Source organism: Lepidochelys kempii, chromosome 1 (genome assembly GCF_965140285.1).
Source record: "Lepidochelys kempii isolate rLepKem1 chromosome 1, rLepKem1.hap1, whole genome shotgun sequence".
In the NCBI taxonomy this organism is placed as follows: Eukaryota; Metazoa; Chordata; order Testudines; family Cheloniidae; genus Lepidochelys; species Lepidochelys kempii.
This window is the reverse complement of record NC_136380.1, coordinates 206,565,985-206,581,719: the sequence shown is the minus strand read 5'-3', so window position 1 is coordinate 206,581,719 and position 15,735 is coordinate 206,565,985. Positions and strand designations below refer to the sequence as shown.

Below are 15,735 nucleotides of genomic sequence, written 5' to 3'. Positions count from 1 at the left end.
GGCCCTGATCCCCCTCCCACCCTCCTAACCCTCAGTCCCACCCTCCTGCACCCCAGGCCCCGCACCACCATCTGGAGCCCTCACCCCCCGCATCCGCACCCCTGCCCCAGCCCGGACCCCCTCCCGCATGCTGAAGTCCTCATTTCTGGCCCCACCCCTGAGCCTGCACCCCAACTCCCAATTTTGTGAGCATTCATGGCCTGTCGTACAATTTCCATCCCCAGATATGGCCCTCGGGCCAAAAAGTTTGTGCACTCCTGGGCTAGTGTCTGTGGTGGTGGTGATTTGCCAAGATTTACACAGCAGAGTTCACATGAACAAATAGTGGATTTGGTTGTGTAGCTCCTGCAATCCACTCTGAAAACGCTCCCTGAACAGGACTGTGAAAATAGCCATCTCAAGACAACTTTTTTTGCCGGGATGTTGCCATTGTGTCATAGAGCCAAATGTTCTTCCCCACTTGTGTGTGCATAGGGGACACTAAGCCAATGGATCTGGGTTGGGGCAGGGAGAGTCGCCTCTAAGGCATGCAGCTCCTTCATTCTAATCCCATAGAAGTCCCACTGTGTGGTCTCTGTGGTGTTCCAGCTCTGCAGGTGGGATGCGTCAGGGCAAAGCGTCACAAGAGAGACTCTATATTAACTTCTGTGGCATCCCCCTCCATGTCCGTGACCCCTTCCCCCTAATGAGGGGCTTTTGGGTGCTGCCAATGGGACTATGCCTTCAAGGAACATGGGAAGGTAAGTGGTAGTGCAGGGGAAAGAGACCCATGTGGAAGTGTTTGCCTCTGGCAGAAGCTCCAAGATCCACTCAAATGTAGGGGTATTCTCAGTATTAACCCCGTGCCACTTCTGCAGGGGAGCAAACCCTGCCCTCTGATGGAAGAATGAGAAATTCTATAAGTTAAACCTTGTATAGACTCCAGTCCTCTGTGTGGTTCATTCCCATGTAGGGAAACATCTATCTATTATGCTCATCACCACAGTATGGAGCATGGGACCCTTAAATAGCATTTCACTGCTATTGAAATTAAAACAGTACCTTGATTTGGTGGACTCCCCAACAGCTCCAGGTATCAGTAAATGTTCTGTTGCCTTGCTACAGTCCTGAGCAGGTTTCTTTGTTTTTCCCAGAGATGTTGCCTTTCATCCAGAACATCAGATTTTGTATAATGCAAATGGTAGCTAATTTAGTGCACGTCCTAAGTCTGAACAGAGATATTGCAGCTCTTAGATTTGTGAGCATGTCTGTTAGCAACCAAGCCTTGCATTATAGAACCTATTTTCCAGGGCTTTACAACAAGCCTTTTAGACTGCATAGTAAGAAGCTTTTAGCAGCCAGAGTGAAGGATTAATAAGGCATGTGCAAAAAGCATCCCTGTGAAGAGGTTCACTGCTAGAGTGGTGAGCTCAAGGGGTTTATTAGATAAGCTGGAACTGTGATGTCTTTTGTTTTCTGTATATTGTACCTGTATACTTCTAAGAACTCCTCCTCTATGTCAAGATACCAGCTATTTTGTTCTCCCTGTTACTGCAGCCTGGTACAGTGGAGACACACACACTGTGCTCTTTCACAGGAACTTGTTCTTTCTTGTTGTTGTCATTTATTTTAATTACAAGTCATTCACGACTGGGTGCATATAGTTGTTTTACTGTATGGAAGCATGGGAGTTGGCATGGTTGAAGCCCCATCTTGCTGTCAGGTGCTACAGAATGCCAGTGCAGACTAGTGTCCCCAAGCATTAATGAAGCTCGTCATGATATTTACACAGTGGAGTTGCTATGTGTCACATTGGGGTGTTCGACTTGGCCACTGAGGAAAAGAGCCAAAGTATATGGAGCTGATGTTACTGCTGCTCCAGGCCTCAGCAATTTGTGTCTCTGCAGCTTTTACACCTTTCTGGCAGTGCTGTCTGAGATACAGCCAGGGTTCAGAAGGTGCACAGATGGCCTAAGGGTTGTAGGAAATGGCTTCATGGTTTCCACAGACCATCAGCCTCCAGAAAGCCATGGCGACTCCACAGCCTCAGTGGCCCTGCCGCAAAAAGAAGCATTTGGCAGATTTCCTCACACCTGAAAGCAGCAGGCCTTGGCTGCTGTATCCTCCCCTTCTGCCCCTTTATCTGCATGAGAGAGAAGGTACGGACCACACTGCTTCATATGCTCTGCCTCATGACACACAGTGATGGAGCAGGAACCAGTGAGCTGAAGTAAGTCCAGAGCATGTGACCTACAGCCATAGGAAGGCAAAAAGAGTGTGATGTTATTAATGAAGTGCATGTCCCTATTACTCTGGGACAAAAACGATAACACTGATACTGGCAATTTTAGAGTGTCCACATTTGCAGATGACTGTTCCAAGTGAGAAGTCCATCTACTTTTCTACCATCTGACTAGTCCTCACCATTTTATGTATGGGCTTGTCTACACTTGACACACTACACCAGCACAGCTGCAGTGCTGTACTGTACAGGGAAGCCATTTAGGGAAGGTGGGGGGGCACCTGCCCCCCCTCAAGTTTCGTAACACATTTGTGTGAAGTTAGCAGCAGGAGGGAATATGCTGCCCCTCCTCTCCCCACTGCCATCTGCAGCCGAGCTGCTCTGCTCCCCTAGCCATGGGGCCACCACTGGCCATGCTGCTCAGGACCAGAAGCCTAACTCCTGATCTGCTGTGCTGGGGTGTCCTTCTTCCCCCATCAGTGTACCTGGTCTCTGCTGAGCTGGGGTGGGAGGATGGGGAGCCTGTCTGTGCGGCTGCCTCTGGGTCAGGAGTGGGAGCTGCAGCTGCACCAAACAAGCATTCAGGCTCCTGAGTGCATGGCTTAAAGAGATAGCTCAGGCACATACCTGCAGTCTCCCACACACATTTCCCCCCCCACCCCACAGTCTCCCTCACACTTCCCCCCCAACGCACACACAGAGTCTCCCTTACACACTCACTCAACTAACTAAACTACTTCTTGGTGCTTCCTGTTGAAATGCGCAATGCACATATATCCTCTGTAATTTTATTCTTTCAAAGTGCTGTTATTTTAGTTTTTTGACTAGTCTATGCATTTCATAATTTTATTTCTCTCTTATGCTTAAATTTAATTCTTTGAGTAGTGAGTTCTAAAATGCCTAACCTGTCCTGGCTGGAGTAATTATCATTATTACTTTTATTACCATATTGTGCTTTGTCATTTATTATTTAAAGTGGTACAATCAAATAATAATATCCTTCTAGAATGTAAATTTAGATTGTACTCACCTTAGCAGTGCCAGTTTAAAAAAGTTAGCTAAACACATAACTTTAGACACTGTGCAGATGAAGGTCACTTATTTGCAAATTGTATTTTTAATTATATCTGTAAAATAACTTAAAATTCGTACAAAAATAAATGTGGTTCCAAGTCTAATAGTAATGATGGAGTCAAATGTTAGCAAGTCCCATGCATGCTTGTGATCGGTAAACACAAATGTCAAAATAATTAGAAAAATTAATTCCCATTCTTAATAAAAGAGAAAAAACCTTAATCGCATATGTTAAAATTAAATAAATATGTTTTTGGTGGTGTGAAAAACAATTGACTAAAATAGAGTAGATAATAGCAGTAACAGAGCGTGCCTGTTAGAGAAAGTAAGCAGATTTTATTTATTGCTACTAAAGATAGTGTACAAAGTATCAAACTTGTGTTTCAATATCTGTGTTAAGGCTCCAAAACTGATATGTCAAGGTTTGGGATTGGGAATATTTTGCAGTATTATCTCCTGATTGTTCTAAATTTACATATAAACTTAAAATATGGCTTTAGTTGGTGTTTGTATATACAAAAAGAAAAGGAGTACTTGTGGCACCTTAGAGACTAACCAATTTATTTGAGCATAAGCTTTCGTGAGCTACAGCTCACTTCATCGGATGCATACTGTGGAAACTGCAGAAGACATTATATACACAGAGACCATGAAACAATACCTCTTCCCACCCCACTGTCCTGCTGGTAATAGCTTATCTAAAGTGATCACTCTCCTTACAATGTGTATGATAATCAAGTTGGGCCATCATACACATTGTAAGGAGATTGATCACTTTAGATAAGCTATTACCAGCAGGAGAGTGGGGTGGGAGGAGGTATTGTTTCATGATCTCTGTGTATATAATGTCTTCTGCAGTTTCCACAGTATGCCTCCGATGAAGTGAGCTATAGCTCACGAAAGCTTATGCTCAAATAAATTGGTTAGTCTCTAAGGTGCCACAAGTACTCCTTTTCTTTTTGCGAATACAGACTAACACGGCTGTTACTCTGAAACCTGTTTGTATATATATATTTTTTCTTTATATAGGAATTAGATATAGTGCTCCTGTAACTGATTTCTAAGTTATCTGCAAAAATACTAGAGTTTTCAGGTGCCTACGTAGTCCCTGGAATCATGGTCAAAGTCTCCCCCCCCCCCCACCAAAAAATCTGAAATGGTGCCCCTGTGTAGTGCTTCAGTGTAGACAGTATTTACACTGATGGGAGGGGTTCTCCTATCACCTTAGATCAGGTGTTTTGAACTCCTGGCCTGCAGGCCATGTGCGGCCCATGAACCTTCCCAATGTGGCCCGCAGGGCTCCAGCGTTTTGGGGCCAGGTCTCTTCCCTCCCTCCACAGGCTATTTAAAATGGCCCGTGGCCCCACTCACCACTGGCAGTGCCGCGGAGTGAGTGGCTTCTGCCTGCTCACTCCATGTGTCTGCCGACCCTTCCCTGCAGCCCCAGGGCGGGGCGGGGCTGTACCTGCGTGCGTTGCCCCTGAGGCCAATGGGAAGCTACGGGGGCAGTGCCTGCGGGCAGCAGCACGCAGAGGCCCCCGGCCTCCCCCGCCCTGCCTTAGAGACCCAGGTAAGCACCGCACTCCCAACCCCCTCCCAGAGCCTGCACCCCACCCCCTTCCCACACACCCTCTCCCACCCCCAAACTCCCTCCCAGAGCCTGCACCTCCTCCCCACACACACACCCAGCCCCCAAACTCCCTCCCAGAGCCTGCACCCCCTCCCCACCCCAAACTCCCTCCCAGAGCCTGCACCCCCTCCCCCTCCTCCTGTACCCCCACCGCCTGCCCCAGCCCAGAGCCTGCACCAAACACCTAAACTCCATCCCACAGCCTGCACCCCAGACTCCCTCACCAACCCAAACTCCCTCCCAGAGCCCAACCTCTCACCCCTTCTGCACCCAAACTCCGCCCCAGAGCCTGCACCCCAATCCCCTACCCCAGACCTTTTCCCCCACCCAAACTCCCTCCCAGAGCCTTAGGCAGGTGAGAGGACCGAGTTTTAGGGGGAAGGTTATGGGCAGCATGAGTGACATTATTGGCCCACTGGGAGGCTTTGAGGACTGGCACTGGCCCTAAGGTAAATTGAGTTTGAGACCCCTGCCTTAGATAATTCACTTCCCCTGAAAGCGGTAGCGAGTCAATGGAAGAATTCTTCCATCAACCTAGCACTGTCTACTTGCGGGTTAGGCCAGCTTAACTATGTCATTTAAGATGTGGATTTTTCACCCCACGTGATATAGCTATGCCAATGTAAATTCCCAGTGTAGACAAGCCGTATGTGAGATGAGTAGACAAATGATCCTCTCTAACATTTAAAAACCCCTTTAACTTGGTGCTGGTCTACACTGAAAACTTACATTGGCATAGCTACATCTCTGAGGGATGTGAAAAATCTACCCCTCTGAGAGATGTTGTTATACCAATCTAACCCCGGTGTAGACAATGCTAGGTCGACGGAAGAATTCTTCCATCTCCCGCCTCTCAGGGATGTGGATTAACTATGGTGATGGGAAAACCCCTCCCTTCAGCATAGGTAGTGTCTACACTGAAGTTCTACAGCAGTGCAGTTGCACTACTGTAGTGTGTTTCAGTGTAGACATAACCTTGCTTTTGGCCATTGTTAAAGTAATGGGAAGTACAGCTCCCCCTCCTCTGCTAATAGCAGAGGAATTGCTCCCCATCCTGTCCCTGACTTTAGCTTGGTTTATACTAAAAAGTAAGGTTGACCCAGCTGTGTTGCTTGTGTGTGAAAAATCCATACCCTGAGCAACATAGCTAAGACAACCTAACTCCCAGTGTAGACAGTTCTACGTTAATGGAAGAATTTTTCCATTGACCTAGCTACCATCTCTCTCAGGAAGGTGGATTAACGACAACAATGGGAAAACTCCTCCCATCGCTGTACACTGATGTTACCCACACAAAATTCTCAATTACTCACACTCTAGGGCACCCACCTTTACCCAGTTCCTGTGGCTCAAGGCATAATCCTCTTAATTTAGACACCCCCACTCTTTCCCTGGTCCTAGGGATCCAGGCAAAAGGCACCTAACTTTACTCCTCCGTGGGCTCCAGGCTCTACTCCTCCATGGGCTCTGGGCAAGCACCCTTTCCCTGTGGGCTTAGAACTTAAGCTTTTGCAGGTTTACAGGGTCTTTTACCAGTGAAAGAGCCTTATACAGTAATATCCTTATCCTCTATTTATTAACAATCACCAAAAACAGAATGCACATACTACACAAACAGTGCTCACCACTCCCAATAAGACAGATGAACTTTTCTTGATGGCTAGTCAGAATCAGGTCCATCTGGGGACTCCAGTTTCTGCACAGTGTCATAGGTAGAGTACTAGGGTCTGCCAGAGCCATTCTTGGGGCTGTGTCCTAGAGCTGATTTCCAAAGAGCTTTCTTTTGGACCCAGTTTATATAGTGAAACTCGAGCCCTGCTTAGCTATACCTTAACCAATTATTTTATTAACCAGTCATACCCCACCACCTTAATTAATTTACACCTAGCAAAATTAATTATGTAACAGACAGAAACAATTAAAGAACCAGACAGAGTCCATACAGACAAACAATATGGAAGTGGGGCCCATAATGACAAAACATTAAAGAAATGAGGATTTCACAACCACAGCTATTGATAAGGCTATCAAACTAAGTTTTCTTTAACCATCTTAAGATCTGTTTCTTTCTCTGGTGATAGTGGGTGCCATTAGGATGGGGTCTTCTCAACAGCCTGCTATTACATTGTTTTAATGTAATTTAGATGGAATGTGAGGATGTGACTTCCTGCTTTTCAATTAATGGCCACTGCTCTTTTAACCTGGCTACAGATGAAGGCTTTAGGCCTTGCAATATGGCTACAGACAAAGTTGCCTTATCCTTGCACTGAAACACTATAGCCCTGCAGCTGTAGTGTTTTAAGTGTAGACATAACCTAACTCACTTAAAGGCACACTGTGGATGTGGAGTTCAAAGCCTCCATTTATGATTGGCTGCTGATTGAGTGAAATGGATCCTGCTTGTTAGGTCTGGACTAGACACTAGGATGGAATTTGGAAATTCTCTACTTTCCTTTGTAACGAGCCTGTAGGACAGGTTCCAAGAGTAGCTGCATGCTTTCTTTCCTGCCAGTCCCAGTAAAGTATCCTCTATTTAATAGATGTGGGTGAATGTTTAATGAGAATCCACCAAAGACTGGAGTCCAGAATAGTGCTATTTGGAACCTGGAATTCCAGTTCCATGGGAAATTCTGAAATACTTTAAAAAGTCATTCCAAATGGAAATAAAAAATACAAATTTTTGAAATTTTTCATGGAATGCAATTCCAAAATTTTGTTAGGAAAAATCTAAACTACACTTTGTTTCAACCTTATTGTAACATTTTGTTAAGGCTGAAACACTTCATTTTGACTTTATTGCCTAGACTTTCAATTTTAATATAATATAATATAGCTGGAACATTTTGACTATTATATTATGTCATGTCATGTAGTTTCATTTAAATCAGTCTTTTCCTATGGGAAACTGTTCAGTTGGAATAATTTTAACCAGCTCTAGTCTAGAGCATAATGCTTGGAGCACATATATCACTAGCACAAATCTCATGGCACACAGGGTACATTAGCAGATATCTGAAAGTGTTGGTGTATCGAACAGTTATAATGACTTACTGCAGTGGAGCTTACTACACTGGAAATTATAGTTAAGTGATTATCAGAATGTTCCTGTTGAGAGACACTCAAGAGAATTTAGCTGTGTTTAGAGCTTTCTTTAAAATAATAAATTATCAAGGCTGAGGGGAGGTTGTGCCTAGTCACACCCAAAATGAATTTCCTGGAGGGTTTAGCGTAATAGTATGCTAACTGAAAAATTATTTCACTCATTCCATGCATGGCAGCTCACTCACTCTGCTAAACCCAAAGAGACTAGAGAAAATTAGTTTCAGATAATAGAATAATAAATTGCTATTTGTTTTTAAAGGTGACCTGGAAATTGGGGGGGAGGGAAGGGATTGTGCATTCTTTATGATGTATAAAGAGGGCCAAAATTAGTTTTGTTTTTGTAGGGAGGTTTTCTGCTTGATTTTATTTTAGGAATATCAGGAATGTCAAACCTCGTTTTCCCTGCCTTTGCTGGAGAGCTCATTAGAAGTTTCAGATATGAACTGCGAGCTTTCTCGGCCCTTAATTGAAAGGATGGGTGTTGAATCTTTAACAAAGATATCTTTTCCCATAAGCATATGTCAGGCATTTGAACTAAATAGGTGATAACAGTCAAAAATAGTTGTATACAATCTGAAGAGAAATTACTTCTCCTCTCAATTAAAATCATGATTCACTTGTATGGTATATCAGATGCCATAATACTGCCAGTTGTCCATTGAGTCTTTGTGATTGGGTGTATACCCCACACAAGCTCTGAAGGGGTTAATGTCGGCCTGAGAGGCAAATTATGGTATCTGGCAGTACCTGAAGGGAGAGCCAGGCTTAACTGATCATGAAGTCCAGCTGGGCAGGAGAAGGCTGGTTAGTATAAAACCAGGAAGTTGAGCGCAGAAGAGAGCTGTAGGGAGGGACTCTGCAGTCACTCTTTGGGATTAGAGAGGTGGAAAGGCGGAAACCTGGGCAGGGGGATAAACCCTAGGATCCTAGCCATGGAAGGAGGATCCACCCAGAGAAGTTACAGGGGGGAAAAGTCTGAGAAAGGGCTGAGTAGGAAGAAGTCCTGGGAAACAGCAGAAAGGTGTAGGACTTTGAAGACCTTGGCTACTGGTTATAGGGTCCCTGGGCTGGAATGCAGTGTAATGGGAGGGCCTGGGTTCCCTTATCAGCAGCACTGGGAAAGTGGCAGAGGACCTGGAGTCTTGGAACAGAAGACCATCTCAGAGAGCATCTGGACAGCTTGTCCAGTTGGCCTTTGTTACCCCAGAATGGGGAGACTATATAGTGACCTGGCTGGAGAGTTGAGTCATGAAGAGGAAGCACCCTAAGTCACTGAGAGAGAGAGGAGTCATAGGGCAAGCAACCAGTGGCAGGATGCACTAGATAGGGTGAGAGCTAATTCCCAGACCCAGCCACAAGGAGGTGCACCTTTTGTGAGTGAGACTTCCACCTCCTTTGCAGTCTTCTAGGAAAAACAGGGTAGAAAAGACATAAATTTCTAATGTAAAAACAAACAGAAAAAAATCATTGTTTGGAAAAAGCTTTCAGGTTTCCTTAATATATAAAAAAGGTACAAATCCATGTCCCCCACTTTGCAGGTCATCTTTAAGGGACCCAACTTACTGTACTATATACAAGTATCCAAATGAGAAAACACAGGGGTAGAATTGAAGCCAAAAGGTGTTTCTATCCATTCCTGTAACTAAGTCTAATAATTACATTGATTATTCATATATTGCATGATGGATTTTAGAGCCTATTTCACAGTCCTAAATGCACAGCTGTCCTATGTAGATTCAGCTTGTAAAATATTGTCATCAGTTCATTGGTCCCAATAGAGTCATATCTATGATGCACTAGCAGAACAACATGGAAAGTCTGCATAATCATGCAGCTGATGTAGAACAGATGATTTCATAGAAGACTACACCTCTTTTATTTAGTGTAAGCTTGCAGTATTCTGAAAGAAGGGTCATTTGTACATGAAACTGAAGTTTTTTACTTAGACAAGCAAGCATAATGTTTCAACAGGAGAATTGCAAGCATATTTTTAACAGCTTCATTCACATGCAGCCCTTTTCAAAGTACCACAGTTGTCACTTAGGGATAGTCTACTGTACACATTGTGTTAGAACATGTGTTAACAGGGTTAAACCCTCAGTGGAGACAGAGACTCTGATATTAACATCATGTCTGGCTTAACCAGGCCCAGATGACAAGATACTAAGTGCCATGTCCTTGTCTACACTGAGTGATAAGTTGTATTTAACACCATGATAGTTACCATGTGTTCTAACATGATATAATTTTCCAGTGTCCCCATATGGGACAACCTCAATTTAAAAAAAAAAAATCACACTTCTGCCTAGACATTTGCATGTGCTCTATGAGTAACACCTGAGATTCCTGTCATTGAAAGATTAGAGCGAAAACACTGGTCTCTATTTTTTGTTGTTGTTGGGTGGGTTTTTTTGTCTGCTTGTTGTATATGTTGGTTTTTCATATAGCCCCAGGGCAGAGAGAAGCATCATAAGAAATAGGAGAATGTGATTGCAAACCCACAGAAATTGGTCAGGGGGACTCAGAGGCAAGCACACCATCTTCAATCAGTCTTATTTCATTATTTGAAAATTGGCTGGACTCCAAATTGACGGTGCCCCCTTAGACCATGACAATTGATTAGGGCTGCAGCCAATTCTAGATCTTCAGAAATTAAACCAGTATCTCAGAAAAATAAAGTGCCCTATGGTTTCTCTGGTGTGCAGCAGCATCACTTCTGAGATGTTCGGGATTGGTTCAGAACCTTCAGAATACCTCCTTCCACATCTCAGTATTGCATGGGAGCTAGTCAAGGAGGAACTGCAATTACACTTTTAGGGCCAAATTCTGTCTTGGATGTGTGCACAGAGGTTTCATTCATTGACATCAGTGGGAGTTATTCTTGTGCATCCAAGAGCAGCATTTGGCCCTTATCATTTATTCTGGATGGCAGTATAAGGGAGGCTTTTTAAAATGTCATTATTTTGTAATCTTGTCCAAATAAGTGATAGAGGTGTAGACAGCAGTATTATGACTGCTTCCTGCTGCCACTGTCTCTCTGCAGAAGTAGGGTGATATTTGGGAGATCTGGGCTGAAGGCACAGCTCTTCTGTAAACTCCTTACATGATCTTTGGCAAATCACTCAATCTCTCTGCCTCAGATATCCACCAGCAAAATGGAGATGATAATACTAACCTGCCTCCTGGGGTGCTAGAAGGACAGATCCATTAATGCTGTGAGGCTCTCACTTATTATGGCAATGAGATCCTATATAAATACATTGATAGATGGCCTGCGCTACAGTGGATGGGTTGTGTCAGCCCCCCTAGGGCTGTTGGCACCTGTGTACCATTGTGTACTCAATTGTGCTCTGAACAAGTCAAAGTGAACTTTGTCAGTGATATTAGTCAATCCAATGGTTTAGCTCATCACCTCATAGCATGCTCCAAAGAGAATGGTGTGAGTGAGACAAGTAAGGAAAGGAGGAAGAAGGGAAAGACCCAGAAAAAGAGGTAGAAAGGAGAGAGAATGAAGGGGACAGGGATACTGCTGCCGTCTGTAACAGAAAAGGAAGGTATTATTTTTTTCCTTCACCAGACTGTAACAGCTAAAAAGAAAGAGAGAATGGAGAGGGGTAAATGAGACCATCTGGCCAAATGATCACCTCAGCACAGGCATGTTTGTTCCTTTCTACATGAAAATAAAGAAATGGACCAATTTTTTTTAGGGCTTTTAAAAAAGTTTTTAAAAAATACTTTTTTAAAAAAAGAAGGGAATATCTGAATGCAAATGCCTGGTCCTAGCTGCATCTGGACAGGGCTGGGCTGGGAGGCTGGGTGTTAAAACATTGGCTTCCCATGCTAAGCTTTCCAACTCCGAAGCCTGACAGCCAAATCTGGATGAGATCACCAGTGACATGAGTTGGGTGGTCTCTACAGATATTAGCACAATGTCTCTATTACACAATTTGGCATAAGTTGCCTCTTTCTGTTCAGGAGGGGCCCAAGGACTAGAAAGGTCAGGAATGAAGTGCATTAACAGAGCCTGGTGAGTGAAGCCTGCATAGTGTCTGCCAACACCATACCTATGTTCCATATCAGCCTTCACACTTTCCTGAGAACTACAGTTGATTAACATCACAAATTAATGGCTTTTTTCTTAATCCATTTTTCCTGTACAGTTTCTCCAGTTTTTGATGAGTAGATAAAATTTGAAGCAAAATCTTTTCCTAGTACAATTTCCTATTATTTTAAAGGTGCCATCCTGCTTTCAGTCTTATAGATTCCCTTTGGTTTGCATAGTACAAAACTTGATTTTTTTGCCTAAAAGCAGAAACAACTCAGAGAAATAGATGTGATTTTTCAACTAAAACTTGGAAATTGCCTAACAAATTGTTATGCTGTAGCACATAAAACAATCACTGAAATGAACATCAGGCTTCCTGTAGACTTTATGTGATCATTGTGCAGTGATATTTATGATGTCTTCTGCATGTTCAGCATTCCTGGCCCACATGCAAACTGAGAACTATATGTCTAGATTCCAGGAAAATTAGCTTTCTTGTCTCTTAATTTTTTTCTTGCAATATATTTATCTTCATTGTTGTTCTCTTTTCCCTAGCCTGAGCTCCTTTTAAGGGCCACATTTTACCTTTGGATGAGCTCCTGTTGAACTCAGATGGAGTCCTTACACTAATTCAAGGGCACACAGAATTTGGACAATCATTTTAACCGTGGGTCCAGTGTAGGTTGTGCCAGTGCTTTGGTTTAGCAGAGCATTGTGACGCTGATGTCCTTTCACATCTGGAAAAAGAGAATATTCACCAGGTGTACTGTTGCTGGCAAAGGCATAGGACTATCTATTCTGATTCAATGAGTGTTGCTATAAGAAGCTATAAAACAACATTTAATTACCAGATACACCGGCACTTATAGGTGCTTCAGTGAAACTAAGGGAATGTCTACATTTGGAGCTGGGGGTGTGATTCCCAGCTGGAGACGACATACTTGTGCTAGCTCTCATTAAACAAGTATGCTAAAAATAGTGTATCCATAGTAGCACCGGCAGCAGCAAGTGGTGCATGGGCTGGCCACCCCTGGGTTCAAACCTGCCTGGATCCCATGGGTACGTACGTGGGCCAACGAGGCTGTGCTGCCGCTGCCCAGGCTACTGCAGCCACACTACTACTTTTAGCTCACTAGTTCAATGACAGCTAGTGCAAGTATGTCTAGGTGAGCTGGGAACCACATCCCTAGCTCCAAGTGTAGGCGTAGCCCTAGGTGACCAGTTAGTCAGCTTGCAGCAGCTAGTGGATTCTTGCAAGTTCCACCTATTCTGATAGTTCCAAGCTGACAACTTTGATCACAGTGTTTGGAAGTTTTTTTTTTTTATTGCTTCCCATTCAGCATTACAAGCACCCAGAACTCATCCAAAGCATAACAAGTGAGCTTCTGCATGGCTTAGATGGAGGTGAGTTTCTGTGGATGACATTTTAGCACACAAGTAGTTTGAGGAAGAACATAAAGTTACAGGAAGTCTGGCTACTGTGCTAAAATTGAAGAGAGAAAATGTATTGTTATCGTTTTTAGGGCTTGTGATTGTAAAGAGTGAGGGAGGTCAGTGTGAAAACCTCAGAGCTACAGTTGAAATGCCACCACCTGAAAACATATTAGAACTGATACAATTTCTGGGTATGACACGATTTTGGAGCAAATTCAAACATAACCTGCCCTCAGAAGGCCAAACTCTTTATGAACTGTTTAAAACAGCCTCTGGGCCTGACCCCACCTTTTATTAAAGTCACAGCTCTCTACCATATTGACCACAACCTCACTACTGGTATTTTACATGTTTCCAAGTCTGTGGCTATTTCAGAAGACACCAGTAGCTGTGGGGTCAGTAGGGTGCAGTTCCTGGTACCTGGCGACAACTGGAAGTTTATCGTAGCATACTGATCCAGACAGCTTTCAGAAACTGAGACTAGGTTCCTCCTAACAGAGAAATAATATCTGGCAAGTTTATGGCATGTAACAGGTTCACAAAATATGTAAAGGTCTTGATAATTTCAGCTAGTGCCAGGCCTCAGAGCACTCGTATCCTTAATAAACAGTAAACCTAGACAAAGGTGCTCCCGAGATGCCAAAGATTGGGTATGCATGTGATGAGATTTAAACCTTTTTCAGAATATACCCGAGGAAATGAGGAACCATATTGGCCACCCAGATATCTTCGGAGGCTCCGTGTGATATAAGAAGGCACATCGGTAGCCTGCCAGCCTCAGCACAGAAATCAGAACTTTAAATCTGTGGAGGATGCCAAGGCAGGAGAGGTCTGGGACAGGCTCTAAGCAGAAGTGCCACAGTGAGGCAGACATAGCTGTGTTAGGAACAGTGCTGTTTTCTTTATTCTAAGTTCCTTGTTCGGTGTTTAAGGAAATTCTTTCAGGAATTCTTTACTTTGACACCTGACGGATGTTTCACTCCACTGGAGGGCACATTACAGCCTCTAGTGCGCATTAACATCAGCTCCTTTTTTGCTGCTGGCAGCTGCATCTGATCCCACAGATCAGCTAAAAGCTGATGCAACTTGATTCTTTCCTGAGGGTTTCACCTAATTAATTTATCTGTCTCTATTTCTGTCAATTTAATAAAACAACAGAAGGCAGTGATTTTGGGCTGCATGCAGAAGTGGGTGCCTCTGTCACTCTCCATCCCTTTCCCTTTCCTGACAATTTGCTGGCTCTCCTGTTCTCCTGCTACTGGTTTTTGGTTTGGGGGTTCATTGATTGCAGAGTTGCCTTTTGAGGTTTGATCCAGTTCCACCTCCCCTTGGCTAAGCTCTCTGTGGTGAATCCAGCTGGCATGCTCCCCCAGCTGTCTGCTCAGGATCAAAGGATTATTATCCCTCTGAAGGTGTGTGTCTGGCACCCTCCTTCAAGGCAGCAAACCCAATAGGAGATGCCAGCCTTGGGCCTTGATGCTGTCACCAGCTGTATCTCCCCTCCAGCTGCTGTTCTTTACTCCTTCCCTGCTTGCCCTGGGGTTTCCTGACTCTCCCACCATAGCTCTGCCTCTCTCTACCCCATTCTAGAGACTCTGAGCAAGGAGTCAGCACCATTGAAGGGGAAATCCCCACTAAGGACCGGCACAGAGAAGGGGTCCATCATGTCATGGTGCCCCTTGAGGCAGCCTGGGTGCTGGTATCAGGAAACGGGGAAGAGAGGTGGAATTGCTGTGCCTTAATGACATCTAGACCTACCCCATCCCGGGCTTCCTAGCATCTGGCATGAGTTCAGCAGCCTCACCCAGCTGGCCTTGCCTAAAGGGGGCTCAGGAGCTCATTAGTCTGTATCAGGATTCAGCTACTTCACAGGGCTCTGTGCCACCTGCATCAGGGTGAGGTGGCCTTACGTCCTCAGAGAAGCCTGGCACCTGCTGATGGACTATGGCCTTAAATTAAACCTAACTCTGCCATGATGCCTACAAATCACTAGCTTCAGGCCCTGGTTAGACAACGGGGGTGCTGTGACTTTTGCTTTTATGCTCAACTCTATTCATCCTGTTACCTCATCCTCCCAACCCAGCCATACCCGTGTGTGTGTTTTGTCCACTTGTGTGACACCTAGCTCTTGAGCACAGAGGATCTTCTCTGTACAGTGCCCAGCACAATATGTGCCCCCAATTTTTGAGTTTTGGCACTGGCAAAATATAAATAATCATAATGGGTAAG

The 15,735-nt window shown here is 44.3% G+C and overlaps 1 long non-coding RNA gene across 3 annotated transcripts in view; it reads left to right on the top strand.

Moving 5' to 3' along the window:
* Positions 1-15,735, top strand: part of LOC140897276 (uncharacterized) — a 63,428-nt gene that overhangs the window by 33,032 nt on the left and 14,661 nt on the right. The gene's annotated exons all lie outside the window — the stretch shown is intronic.